A 13,127-nucleotide genomic window follows, 5' to 3' on the forward strand; every position below is an offset into this window, starting at 1 on the left:
CTTCTTTCTTACGTCTTTCTTACTTCTTTCTTACTTCTTTCTAACTTCTTTCTTACTTCTTTCTAACTTCTTTCTTACTTCTTTCTTACTTCTTTCTAACTTCTTTCTTTCTTTTTTCTTTCTTCTTTCTTTCTTCTTTCTTTCTTCTTTCTTACTTCTTTCTTTCTTACTTTTTTCTCCTTTCTTTCTTCTTTCTTTCTTCTTTCTTTCTTACATCTTTCTTACTTCTTTCTTACTTCTTTCTTTCTTAATTCTTTCGTACTTCTTTCTTATTTCTTTCTTTCTTAGTTCTTTCTTACTTCTTTCTTACTTCTTTCCTACTTCTTCCTTACTTCTTTCTTCTTTCTTTCTTACTTTTTTCTTACTTCTTTCTTACTTCTTTCTTACTTCTTTCTTTCTTCTTACTTTCTTCTTTCTTACTTCTTTCTTTCTTACTTCTTTCTTTCTTCTTTCTTACTTATTCTTACTTCTTTCGAACTTCTTTCTTACTTCTTTCTTACTTCTTTCTTACTTCTTTCTTACTTCTTTATAACTTCTTCCTTTCTTCTTTCTTTCTTCTTTCTTTCTTCTTTCTTTCTTCTTTCTTACTTCTTTCTTTCTTACTTCTTTCTTACTTCTTTCTTTCTTCTTTCTTTCTTCTTTCTTTCTTCTTTCTTTCTTCTTTCTTACTCCTTTCTTTCTTACTTCTTTCTTACTTCTTTCTTACTTCTTTCTTACTTCTTTCTTACTTCTTTCTTACTTCTTTCTAACTTCTTTTTTCTCCTTTCTTTCTTCTTTCTTTCATCTTTCTTTCTTACTTCTTTCTTACTTCTTTCTTACTTCTTTCTTTCTTAATTCTTTCGTACTTCTTTCTTACTTCTTTCTTACTTCTTTCTTTCTTCTTTCTTACTTCTTCCTTACTTCTTTCTTACTTCTTTCTTCTTTCTTTCTTACTTCTTTCTTACTTCTTTCTTACTTCTTTCTTTCTTCTTACTTTCTTCTTTCCTTCTTCTTTCTTTCTTACTTCTTTCTTACTTCTTTCTTACTTCTTTCTTCTTTCTTACTTCTTTCTAACTTCTTTTTTCTTCTTTCTTTCTTCTTTCTTTCTTCTTTCTTTCTTACTTCTTTCTTACTTCTTTCTTACTTCTTTCTTTCTTAATTCTTTCGTACTTTTTTCTTACTTCTTTCTTTCTTACTTCTTTCTTACTTCTTTCTTACTTCTTTCTTACTTCTTTCTTACTTCTTTCCTACTTCTTTCTTACTTCTTTCTTCTTTCTTAATTCTTTCTTACTTCTTTCTTACTTCTTTCTTACTTCTTTCTAACTTCTTTCTTACTTCTTTCTTACTTCTTTCTAACTTCTTTCTTACTTCTTTCTTACTTCTTTCTAACTTCTTTCTTTCTTTTTTCTTTCTTCTTTCTTTCTTCTTTCTTTCTTCTTTCTTTCTTCTTTCTTTCTTACATCTTTCTTACCTCTTTCTTACTTCTTTCTTTCTTAATTCTTTCGTACTTCTTTCTTATTTCTTTCTTTCTTACTTCTTTCTTACTTCTTTCTTACTTCTTTCTTACTTCTTTCTTACTTCTTTCTTACTTCTTTCTTTCTTCTTTCTTACTTCTTTCTTTCTTAATTCTTTCGTACTTCTTTCTTACTTCTTTCTTTCTTACTTCTTTCTTACTTCTTTCTTCTTTCTTACTTCTTTCTTACTTCTTTCTTACTTCTTGCTTTCTTCTTTCTTACTTCTTTCTTACTTCTTTCTTACTTCTTTCTTACTTCTTTCTTACTTCTTTCTTCATTCTTTCTTACTTCTTTCTTACTTCTTTCTTACTTCTTTCTTTCTTCTTACTTTCTTCTTTCCTACTTCTTTCTTTCTTACTTCTTTCTTACTTCTTTCTTACTTCTTTCTTACTTCTTTCTTTCTTACTTCTTTCTAACTTCTTTCTTTCTTAATTCTTTCGTACTTTTTTCTTACTTCTTTCTTTCTTACTTCTTTCTTACTTCTTTCTTACTTCTTTCTTACTTCTTTCCTACTTCTTTCTTACTTCTTTCTTCTTTCTTTCTTAATTCTTTCTTACTTCTTTCTTACTTCTTTCTTACTTCTTTCTTTCTTCTTTCTTACTTCTTTCTTACTTCTTTCTTACTTCTTTCTTACTTCTTTCTGACTTCTTTCTTACTTCTTTCTTCTTTCTTTCTTACTTCTTTCTTACTTCTTTCTTACTTCTTTCTTACTTCTTTCTTACTTCTTTCTTACTTCTTTCTTCTTTCTTTTTCTTTCTTTCTTATTTCTTACTTCTTTCTTTCTTACTACTTTCTTACTTCTTTCTTACTTCTTTCTTACTTCTTTCTAACTTCTTTTTTCTCCTTTCTTTCTTCTTTCTTTCATCTTTTTTTCTTACTTCTTTCTTACTTCTTTCTTACTTCTTTCTTACTTCTTTCTTTCTTAATTCTTTCGTACTTCTTTCTTACTTCTTTCTTTCTTACTTCTTTCTTCTTTCTTTCTTACTTCTTTCTTACTTCTTTCTTACTTCTTTCTTTCTTCTTACTTTCTTCTTTCCTTCTTCTTTCTTTCTTACTTCTTTCTTACTTCTTTCTTACTTCTTTCTTCTTTCTTACTTCTTTCTAACTTCTTTTTTCTTCTTTCTTTCTTCTTTCTTTCTTCTTTCTTTCTTACTTCTTTCTTACTTCTTTCTTACTTCTTTCTTTCTTAATTCTTTCGTACTTTTTTCTTACTTCTTTCTTTCTTACTTCTTTCTTACTTCTTTCTTACTTCTTTCTTACTTCTTTCTTACTTCTTTCCTACTTCTTTCTTACTTCTTTCTTCTTTCTTAATTCTTTCTTACTTCTTTCTTACTTCTTTCTTACTTATTTCTAACTTCTTTCTTACTTCTTTCTTACTTCTTTCTAACTTCTATCTTACTTCTTTCTTACTTCTTTCTAACTTCTTTCTTTCTTTTTTCTTTCTTCTTTCTTTCTTCTTTCTTTCTTCTTTCTTTCTTCTTTCTTTCTTACATCTTTCTTACCTCTTTCTTACTTCTTTCTTTCTTAATTCTTTCGTACTTCTTTCTTATTTCTTTCTTTCTTACTTCTTTCTTACTTCTTTCTTACTTCTTTCTTACTTCTTTCTTACTTCTTTCTTTCTTCTTTCTTACTTCTTTCTTTCTTAATTCTTTCGTACTTCTTTCTTACTTCTTTCTTTCTTACTTTTTTCTTACTTCTTTCTTCTTTCTTACTTCTTTCTTACTTCTTTCTTACTTCTTGCTTTCTTCTTTCTTACTTCTTTCTTACTTCTTTCTTACTTCTTTCTTACTTCTTTCTTACTTCTTTCTTCATTCTTTCTTACTTCTTTCTTACTTCTTTCTTACTTCTTTCTTTCTTCTTACTTTCTTCTTTCCTACTTCTTTCTTTCTTACTTCTTTCTTACTTCTTTCTTACTTCTTTCTTACTTCTTTCTTTCTTACTTCTTTCTAACTTCTTTCTTTCTTAATTCTTTCGTACTTTTTTCTTACTTCTTTCTTTCTTACTTCTTTCTTACTTCTTTCTTACTTCTGTCTTACTTCTTTCCTACTTCTTTCTTACTTCTTTCTTCTTTCTTTCTTAATTCTTTCTTACTTCTTTCTTACTTCTTTCTTACTTCTTTCTTTCTTCTTTCTTACTTCTTTCTTACTTCTTTCTTACTTCTTTCTTACTTCTTTCTGACTTCTTTCTTACTTCTTTCTTCTTTCTTTCTTACTTCTTTCTTACTTCTTTCTTACTTCTTTCTTACTTCTTTCTTACTTCTTTCTTACTTCTTTCTTCTTTCTTTTTCTTTCTTTCTTATTTCTTACTTCTTTCTTTCTTACTTCTTTCTTACTTCTTTCTTACTTCTTTCTTACTTCTTTCTAACTTCTTTTTTCTCCTTTCTTTCTTCTTTCTTTCATCTTTTTTTCTTACTTCTTTCTTACTTCTTTCTTACTTCTTTCTTTCTTAATTCTTTCGTACTTCTTTCTTACTTCTTTCTTTCTTACTTCTTTCTTATTTCTTTCTTACTTCTTTCTTACTTCTTTCTTACTTCTTTCTTACTTCTTTCTTCTTTCTTTCTTACTTCTTTCTTACTTCTTTCTTACTTCTTTCTTTCTTCTTACTTTCTTCTTTCCTACTTCTTTCTTTCTTACTTCTTTCTTACTTCTTTCTTACTTCTTTCTTCTTTCTTACTTCTTTCTAACTTCTTTTTTCTTCTTTCTTTCTTCTTTCTTTCTTCTTTCTTTCTTACTTCTTTCTTACTTCTTTCTTACTTCTTTCTTACTTCTTTCTTACTTCTTTCCTACTTCTTTCTTACTTGTTTCTTCTTTCTTAATTCTTTCTTACTTCTTTCTTACTTCTTTCTTACTTCTTTCTAAATTCTTTCTTACTTCTTTCTTACTTCTTTCTAACTTCTTTCTTACTTCTTTCTTACTTCTTTCTAACTTCTTTCTTTCTTTTTTTTCTTCTTTCTTTCTTCTTTCTTTCTTCTTTCTTTCTTCTTTCTTTCTTACATCTTTCTTACTTCTTTCTTACTTCTTTCTTTCTTAATACTTTCATACTTCTTTCTTATTTCTTTCTTTCTTACTTCTTTCTTACTTCTTTCTTACTTCTTTCCTACTTCTTTCTTACTTCTTTCTTCTTTCTTTCTTACTTCTTTCTTACTTCTTTCTTACTTCTTGCTTACTTCATTCTTTCTTCTTTCTTTCTTCTTTCTTACTTCTTTCTTTTTTACTTCTTTCTTACTTCAGTCTTACTTCTTTCTTACTTCTTTCTTACTTCTTTCTTACTTCTTTCTAACTTCTTTTTTCTCCTTTCTTTCTTCTTTGTTTCTTCTTTCTTTCTTACTTCTTTCTTACTTATTTCTTAGTTCTTTCTTACTTCTTTCTTACTTCTTTCTAACTACTTTCTTACTTCTTTCTTACTTCTTTCTTACTTCTTTCTTACTTCTTTCTTACTTCTTTCTAACTTCTTTTTTCTCCTTTCTTTCTTCTTTCTTACATCTTTCTTTCTTACTTCTTTCTTACTTCTTTCTTACTTCTTTCTTACTTCTTTCTTTCTTCTTTCTTACTTCTTTCTTACTTCTTTCTTACTTCTTTCTTACTTCTTTCTTCTTTCTTTCTTACTTCTTTCTTACTTCTTTCTTACTTCTTTCTTACTTCTTGCTTTCTTCTTTCTTACTTCTTTCTTACTTCTTTCTTACTTCTTTCTTACTTCTTTCTTACTTCTTTCTTCATTCTTTCTTACTTCTTTCTTACTTCTTTCTTACTTCTTTCTTTCTTCTTACTTTCTTCTTTCCTACTTCTTTCTTTCTTACTTCTTTCTTACTTCTTTCTTACTTCTTTCTTACTTCTTTCTTTCTTACTTCTTTCTAACTTCTTTCTTTCTTAATTCTTTCGTACTTTTTTCTTACTTCTTTCTTTCTTACTTCTTTCTTACTTCTTTCTTACTTCTTTCTTACTTCTTTCCTACTTCTTTCTTACTTCTTTCTTCTTTCTTTCTTAATTCTTTCTTACTTCTTTCTTACTTCTTTCTTACTTCTTTCTTTCTTCTTTCTTACTTCTTTCTTACTTCTTTCTTACTTCTTTCTTACTTCTTTCTGACTTCTTTCTTACTTCTTTCTTCTTTCTTTCTTACTTCTTTCTTACTTCTTTCTTACTTCTTTCTTACTTCTTTCTTACTTCTTTCTTACTTCTTTCTTACTTCTTTCTTCTTTCTTTTTCTTTCTTTCTTATTTCTTACTTCTTTCTTTCTTACTTCTTTCTTACTTCTTTCTTACTTCTTTCTTACTTCTTTCTAACTTCTTTTTTCTCCTTTCTTTCTTCTTTCTTTCATCTTTTTTTCTTACTTCTTTCTTACTTCTTTCTTACTTCTTTCTTTCTTAATTCTTTCGTACTTCTTTCTTACTTCTTTCTTTCTTACTTCTTTCTTATTTCTTTCTTACTTCTTTCTTACTTCTTTCTTACTTCTTTCTTACTTCTTTCTTCTTTCTTTCTTACTTCTTTCTTACTTCTTTCTTACTTCTTTCTTTCTTCTTACTTTCTTCTTTCCTACTTCTTTCTTTCTTACTTCTTTCTTACTTCTTTCTTACTTCTTTCTTCTTTCTTACTTCTTTCTAACTTCTTTTTTCTTCTTTCTTTCTTCTTTCTTTCTTCTTTCTTTCTTACTTCTTTCTTACTTCTTTCTTACTTCTTTCTTACTTCTTTCCTACTTCTTTCTTACTTCTTTCTTCTTTCTTAATTCTTTCTTACTTCTTTCTTACTTCTTTCTTACTTCTTTCTAAATTCTTTCTTACTTCTTTCTTACTTCTTTCTAACTTCTTTCTTACTTCTTTCTTACTTCTTTCTAACTTCTTTCTTTCTTTTTTCTTTCTTCTTTCTTTCTTCTTTCTTTCTTCTTTCTTTCTTCTTTCTTTCTTACATCTTTCTTACTTCTTTCTTACTTCTTTCTTTCTTAATACTTTCATACTTCTTTCTTATTTCTTTCTTTCTTACTTCTTTCTTACTTCTTTCTTACTTCTTTCCTACTTCTTTCTTCTTTCTTCTTTCTTTCTTACTTCTTTCTTACTTCTTTCTTACTTCTTGCTTACTTCATTCTTTCTTCTTTCTTTCTTCTTTCTTACTTCTTTCTTTTTTACTTCTTTCTTACTTCAGTCTTACTTCTTTCTTACTTCTTTCTTACTTCTTTCTTACTTCTTTCTAACTTCTTTTTTCTCCTTTCTTTCTTCTTTGTTTCTTCTTTCTTTCTTACTTCTTTCTTACTTATTTCTTAGTTCTTTCTTACTTCTTTCTTACTTCTTTCTAACTACTTTCTTACTTCTTTCTTACTTCTTTCTTACTTCTTTCTTACTTCTTTCTTACTTCTTTCTAACTTCTTTTTTCTCCTTTCTTTCTTCTTTCTTACATCTTTCTTTCTTACTTCTTTCTTACTTCTTTCTTACTTCTTTCTTACTTCTTTCTTACTTCTTTCTTTCTTCTTTCTTACTTCTTTCTTACTTCTTTCTTACTTCTTTCTTACTTCTTTCTTCTTTCTTTCTTACTTCTTTCTTACTTCTTTCTTACTTCTTTCTTTCTTCTTACTTTCTTCTTTCCTACTTCTTTCTTTCTTACTTCTTTCTTACTTCTTTCTTACTTCTTTCTTACTTCTTTCTTTCTTACTTATTTCTTACTTACTTAGTTCTTACTTCTTTCTTACTTCTTTCTTACTTCTTTCTTACTTCTTTCTTACTTCTTTCTTACTCCTTTCTTACTTCTTTCTTACTTCTTTCTTACTTCTTTCTTTCTTAATTCTTTCGTACTTCTTTCTTACTTCTTTCTTTCTTACTTCTTTCTTACTTCTTTCTTACTTCTTTCTTTCTTAATTCTTTCTTACTTCTTTCTTACTTCTTTCTTACTTCTTTCCTACTTCTTTCTTCTTTCTTTCTTACTTCTTTCTTAGTTCTTTCTTACTTCTTTCTTTCTTCTTTCTTACTTCTTTCTTTCTTCTTTCTTACTTCTTTCTTACTTCTTTCTGACTTCTTTCTTACTTCTTTCTTCTTTCTTTCTTACTTCTTTCTTACTTCTTTCTTACTTCTTTCTTACTTCTTTCTTACTTCTTTCTTTCTTCTTTCTTTCTTCTTTCTTACTTCTTTCTTTCTTACCTCTTTCTTACTTCTTTCTTACTTCTTTCTTACTTCTTTCTTACTTCTTTCTAACTTCTTTTTTCTTCTTTCCTTCTTCTTTCTTTCTTCTTTCTTTCTTTCTTCTTTCTTACTGCTTTCTTACTTCTTTCTTTCTTAATTCTTTCGTACTTTTTTCTTACTTCTTTCTTTCTTACTTCTTTCTTACTTCTTTCTTACTTCTTTCTTACTTCTTTCTTACTTCTTTCTTTTTCTTTCTTTCTTATTTCTTACTTCTTTCTTACTTACTTCTTTCTTACTTCTTTCTTACTTTTTTCTTACTTCTTTCTAACTTCATTCTTTCTTCTTTCTTACTTCTTTCTAACTTCTTTTTTCTTCTTTCTTTCTTCTTTATTTCTTCTTTCTTTCTTACTTCTTTCTTACTTCTTTCTTACTTCTTTCTTACTTCTTTCTGACTTCTTTCTTACTTCTTTCTTCTTTCTTTCTGACTTCTTTCTTACTTCTTTCTTACTTCTTTCTTACTTCTTTCTTTCTTCTTTCTTACTTCTTTCTTTCTTACTACTTTCTTAATTCTTTCTTACTTCTTTCTTTCTTCTTACTTTCTTCTTTCTTACTTCTTTCTTTCTTACTTCTTTCTTCTTTCTTTCTTCTTTCTTTCTTACTTCTTTCTTATTTCTTTCTTTCTTCTTTCTTTCTTAATTCTTTCGTACTTCTTTCTTACTTCTTTCTTTCTTACTTCTTTCTTACTTCTTTCTTACTTCATTCTTACTTCTTTCCTACTACTTTCTTACTTCTTTCTTACTTCTATCTTAATTCTTTCTTTTTTTTCTTTCTTATTTCTTACTTCTTTCTTACTTACTTCTTTCTTACTTCTTTCTTACTATTTTCTTACTTCTTTCTTACTTTTTTCTTACTTCTTTCTTTCTTCTTTCTAACCTCTTTTTTCTTCTTTCTTTCTTCTTTCTTCCTTCTTTCTTTCTTACTTCTTTCTTACTTCTTTCTTTCTTACTTCTTTCGTACTTCTTTCGTACTTCTTTCTTTCTTACTTCTTTCTTACTTCTTTCTTACTTCTTTCTTACATCTTTCTTACTTCTTTCTTACTTCTTTCTTCTTTCTTACTTCATTCTTACTTCTTACTTTCTTCTTTCTGACTTCTTTCTTACTTCTATCTTCTTTCTTACTTCTTTCTTACTTCTTACTTCTTTCTAACTTCTTTTTTCTCCTTTCTTTCTTCTTTCTTTCTTCTTTCTTTCTTACTTCTTTCTTACTTCTTTCTTACTTCTTTCTTTCTTAATTCTTTCGTACTTATTTCTTACTTCTTTCTTTCTTACTTCTTTCTTACTTCTTTCCTACTTCTTTCATACTTCTTTCTTCTTTCTTTCTTACTTCTTTCTTACTTCTTTCTTACTTCTTTCTTTCTTACTTCTTTCTTTCTTCTTTCTTACTTTTTCTTACTTCTTTCTAACTACTTTCTTACGACTTTCTTACTTCTTTCTTACTTCTCTCTAACTTCTTTCTTTCTTCTCTCTTTCTTCTTTCTTTCTTCTTTCTTTCTTCTTTCTTACTTCTTTCTTTCTTACTTCTTTCTTACTTCTTTCTTACTTCTTTCTTACTTCTTTCTTACTTCTTTCTAACTTCTTTTTTCTCCTTACTTTCTTCTTTCTTTCTTCTTTCTTTCTTACTTCTTTCTTACTTCTTTCTTACTTCTTTCTTATTTCTTTCTTACTTCTTTCTAACTTCTTTCTTACTTCTTTCTCACTTCTTTCTTACTTATTTCTAACTTCTTTCTTTTTTCTTTCTTTCTTCTTTTTTATTTCTTTCTTCTTTCTTACTCCTTTCTTTCTTACTTCTTTCTTACTTCTTTCTTACTTCTTTCTTACTTCTTTCTTACTTTTTTCTTACTTCTTTCTTACTTCTTTCTTACTTCTTTCTTACTTCTTTCTTACTTCTTTCTAACTTCTTTTTTCTCCTTTCTTTCTTCTTTCTTTCATCTTTCTTTCTTTCTTCTTTCTTACTTCTTTCTTTCTTAATTCTTTCGTACTTCTTTCTTACTTCTTTCTTTCTTACTTCTTTCTTTCTTCTTTCTTACTTCTTTCTTACTTCTTTCCTACTTCTTTCTTACTTCTTTCTTCTTTCTTTCTCACTTCTTTCTTACTTCTTTCTAACTTCTTTCTTTCTTCTTTCTTTCTTCTTTTTTATTTCTTTCTTCTTTCTTACTCCTTTCTTTCTTACTTCTTTCTTACTTCTTTCTTACTTCTTTCTTACTTCTTTCTTACTTCTTTCTTACTTCTTTCTTACTTCTTTCTTACTTCTTTCTTTCTTAATTCTTTCGTACTTTTTTCTTACTTCTTTCTTTCTTACTTCTTTCTTACTTCTTTCTTACTTCTTTCTTACTTCTTTCTTACTTCTTTCCTACTTCTTTCTTACTTCTTTCTTCTTTCTTAATTCTTTCTTACTTCTTTCTTACTTCTTTCTTACTTCTTTCTAACTTCTTTCTTACTTCTTTCTTACTTCTTTCTAACTTCTTTCTTACTTCTTTCTTACTTCTTTCTAACTTCTTTCTTTCTTTTTTCTTTCTTCTTTCTTTCTTCTTTCTTTCTTCTTTCTTTCTTCTTTCTTTCTTACATCTTTCTTACCTCTTTCTTACTTCTTTCTTTCTTAATTCTTTCGTACTTCTTTCTTATTTCTTTCTTTCTTACTTCTTTCTTACTTCTTTCTTACTTCTTTCTTACTTCTTTCTTACTTCTTTCTTACTTCTTTCTTACTTCTTTCCTACTTCTTTCTTTCTTAATTCTTTCGTACTTCTTTCTTACTTCTTTCTTTCTTACTTCTTTCTTACTTCTTTCTTCTTTCTTACTTCTTTCTTACTTCTTTCTTACTTCTTGCTTTCTTCTTTCTTACTTCTTTCTTACTTCTTTCTTACTTCTTTCTTACTTCTTTCTTACTTCTTTCTTCATTCTTTCTTACTTCTTTCTTACTTCTTTCTTACTTCTTTCTTTCTTCTTACTTTCTTCTTTCCTACTTCTTTCTTTCTTACTTCTTTCTTACTTCTTTCTTACTTCTTTCTTTCTTACTTCTTTCTAACTTCTTTCTTCCTTAATTCTTTCGTACTTTTTTCTTACTTCTTTCTTTCTTACTTCTTTCTTACTTCTTTCTTACTTCTTTCTTACTTCTTTCCTACTTCTTTCTTACTTCTTTCTTCTTTCTTTCTTAATTCTTTCTTACTTCTTTCTTACTTCTTTCTTACTTCTTTCTTTCTTCTTTCTTACTTCTTTCTTACTTCTTTCTTACTTCTTTCTTACTTCTTTCTGACTTCTTTCTTACTTCTTTCTTCTTTCTTTCTTACTTCTTTCTTACTTCTTTCTTACTTCTTTCTTACTTCTTTCTTACTTCTTTCTTACTTCTTTGTTCTTTCTTTTTCTTTCTTTCTTATTTCTTACTTCTTTCTTTCTTACTTCTTTCTTACTTCTTTCTTACTTCTTTCTTACTTCTTTCTAACTTCTTTCTTTCTTTTTTCTTTCTTCTTTCTTTCTTCTTTCTTTCTTCTTTCTTTCTTACATCTTTCTTACTTCTTTCTTACTTCTTTCTTTCTTAATTCTTTCGTACTTCTTTCTTATTTCTTTCTTTCTTACTTCTTTCTTACTTCTTTCTTACTTCTTTCCTACTTCTTTCTTACTTCTTTCTTCTTTCTTTCTTACTTCTTTCTTACTTCTTTCTTACTTCTTGCTTACTTCATTCTTTCTTCTTTCTTTCTTCTTTCTTACTTCTTTCTTTTTTACTTCTTTCTTACTTCAGTCTTACTTCTTTCTTACTTCTTTCTTACTACTTTCTTACTTCTTTCTAACTTCTTTTTTCTCCTTTCTTTCTTCTTTGTTTCTTCTTTCTTTCTTACTTCTTTCTTACTTATTTCTTAGTTCTTTCTTACTTCTTTCTTACTTCTTTCTAACTACTTTCTTACTTCTTTCTTACTTCTTTCTTACTTCTTTCTTACTTCTTTCTTACTTCTTTCTAACTTCTTTTTTCTCCTTTCTTTCTTCTTTCTTACATCTTTCTTTCTTACTTCTTTCTTACTTCTTTCTTACTTCTTTCTTACTTCTTTCTTACTTCTTTCTTTCTTCTTTCCTACTTCTTTCTTTCTTACTTCTTTCTTACTTCTTTCTTACTTCTTTCTTACTTCTTTCTTTCTTACTTATTTCTTACTTACTTAGTTCTTACTTCTTTCTTACTTCTTTCTTACTTCTTTCTTACTTCTTTCTTACTCCTTTCTTACTTCTTTCTTACTTCTTTCTTACTTCTTTCTTTCTTAATTCTTTCGTACTTCTTTCTTACTTCTTTCTTTCTTACTTCTTTCTTACTTCTTTCTTACTTCTTTCTTTCTTAATTCTTTCTTACTTCTTTCTTACTTCTTTCTTTCTTCTTTCCTACTTCTTTCTTCTTTCTTTCTTACTTCTTTCTTAGTTCTTTCTTACTTCTTTCTTTCTTCTTTCTTACTTCTTTCTTTCTTCTTTCTTACTTCTTTCTTACTTCTTTCTTACTTCTTTCTTACTTCTTTCTGACTTCTTTCTTACTTCTTTCTTCTTTCTTTCTTACTTCTTTCTTACTTCTTTCTTACTTCTTTCTTACTTCTTTCTTACTTCTTTCTTACTTCTTTCTTCTTTCTTTTTCTTTCTTTCTTATTTCTTACTTCTTTCTTTCTTACTTCTTTCTTACTTCTTTCTAACTTCTTTTTTCTCCTTTCTTTCTTCTTTCTTTCATCTTTTTTTCTTACTTCTTTCTTACTTCTTTCTTACTTCTTTCTTTCTTAATTCTTTCGTACTTCTTTCTTACTTCTTTCTTTCTTACTTCTTTCTTATTTCTTTCTTACTTCTTTCTTACTTCTTTCTTACTTCTTTCTTACTTCTTTCTTCTTTCTTTCTTACTTCTTTCTTACTTCTTTCTTACTTCTTTCTTTCTTCTTACTTTCTTCTTTCCTACTTCTTTCTTTCTTACTTCTTTCTTACTTCTTTCTTACTTCTTTCTTCTTTCTTACTTCTTTCTAACTTCTTTTTTCTTCTTTCTTTCTTCTTTCTTTCTTCTTTCTTTCTTACTTCTTTCTTACTTCTTTCTTACTTCTTTCTTACTTCTTTCTTACTTCTTTCCTACTTCTTTCTTACTTCTTTCTTCTTTCTTACTTCTTTCTTACTTCTTTCTTACTTCTTTCTTACTTCTTTCTAAATTCTTTCTTACTTCTTTCTTACTTCTTTCTAACTTCTTTCTTACTTCTTTCTTACTTCTTTCTAACTTCTTTCTTTCTTTTTTCTTCCTTCTTTCTTTCTTCTTTCTTTCTTCTTTCTTTCTTCTTTCTTTCTTACATCTTTCTTACTTCTTTCTTACTTCTTTCTTTCTTAATTCTTTCGTACTTCTTTCTTATTTCTTTCTTTCTTACTTCTTTCTTACTTCTTTCTTACTTCTTTCCTACTTCTTTCTTACTTCTTTCTTCTTTCTTTCTTACTTCTTTCTTACTTCTTTCTTACTTCTTGCTTACTTCATTCTTTCTT

This window comes from Columba livia, chromosome 14 (assembly GCF_036013475.1).
Source record: "Columba livia isolate bColLiv1 breed racing homer chromosome 14, bColLiv1.pat.W.v2, whole genome shotgun sequence".
Taxonomy (NCBI): domain Eukaryota; kingdom Metazoa; phylum Chordata; class Aves; order Columbiformes; family Columbidae; genus Columba; species Columba livia.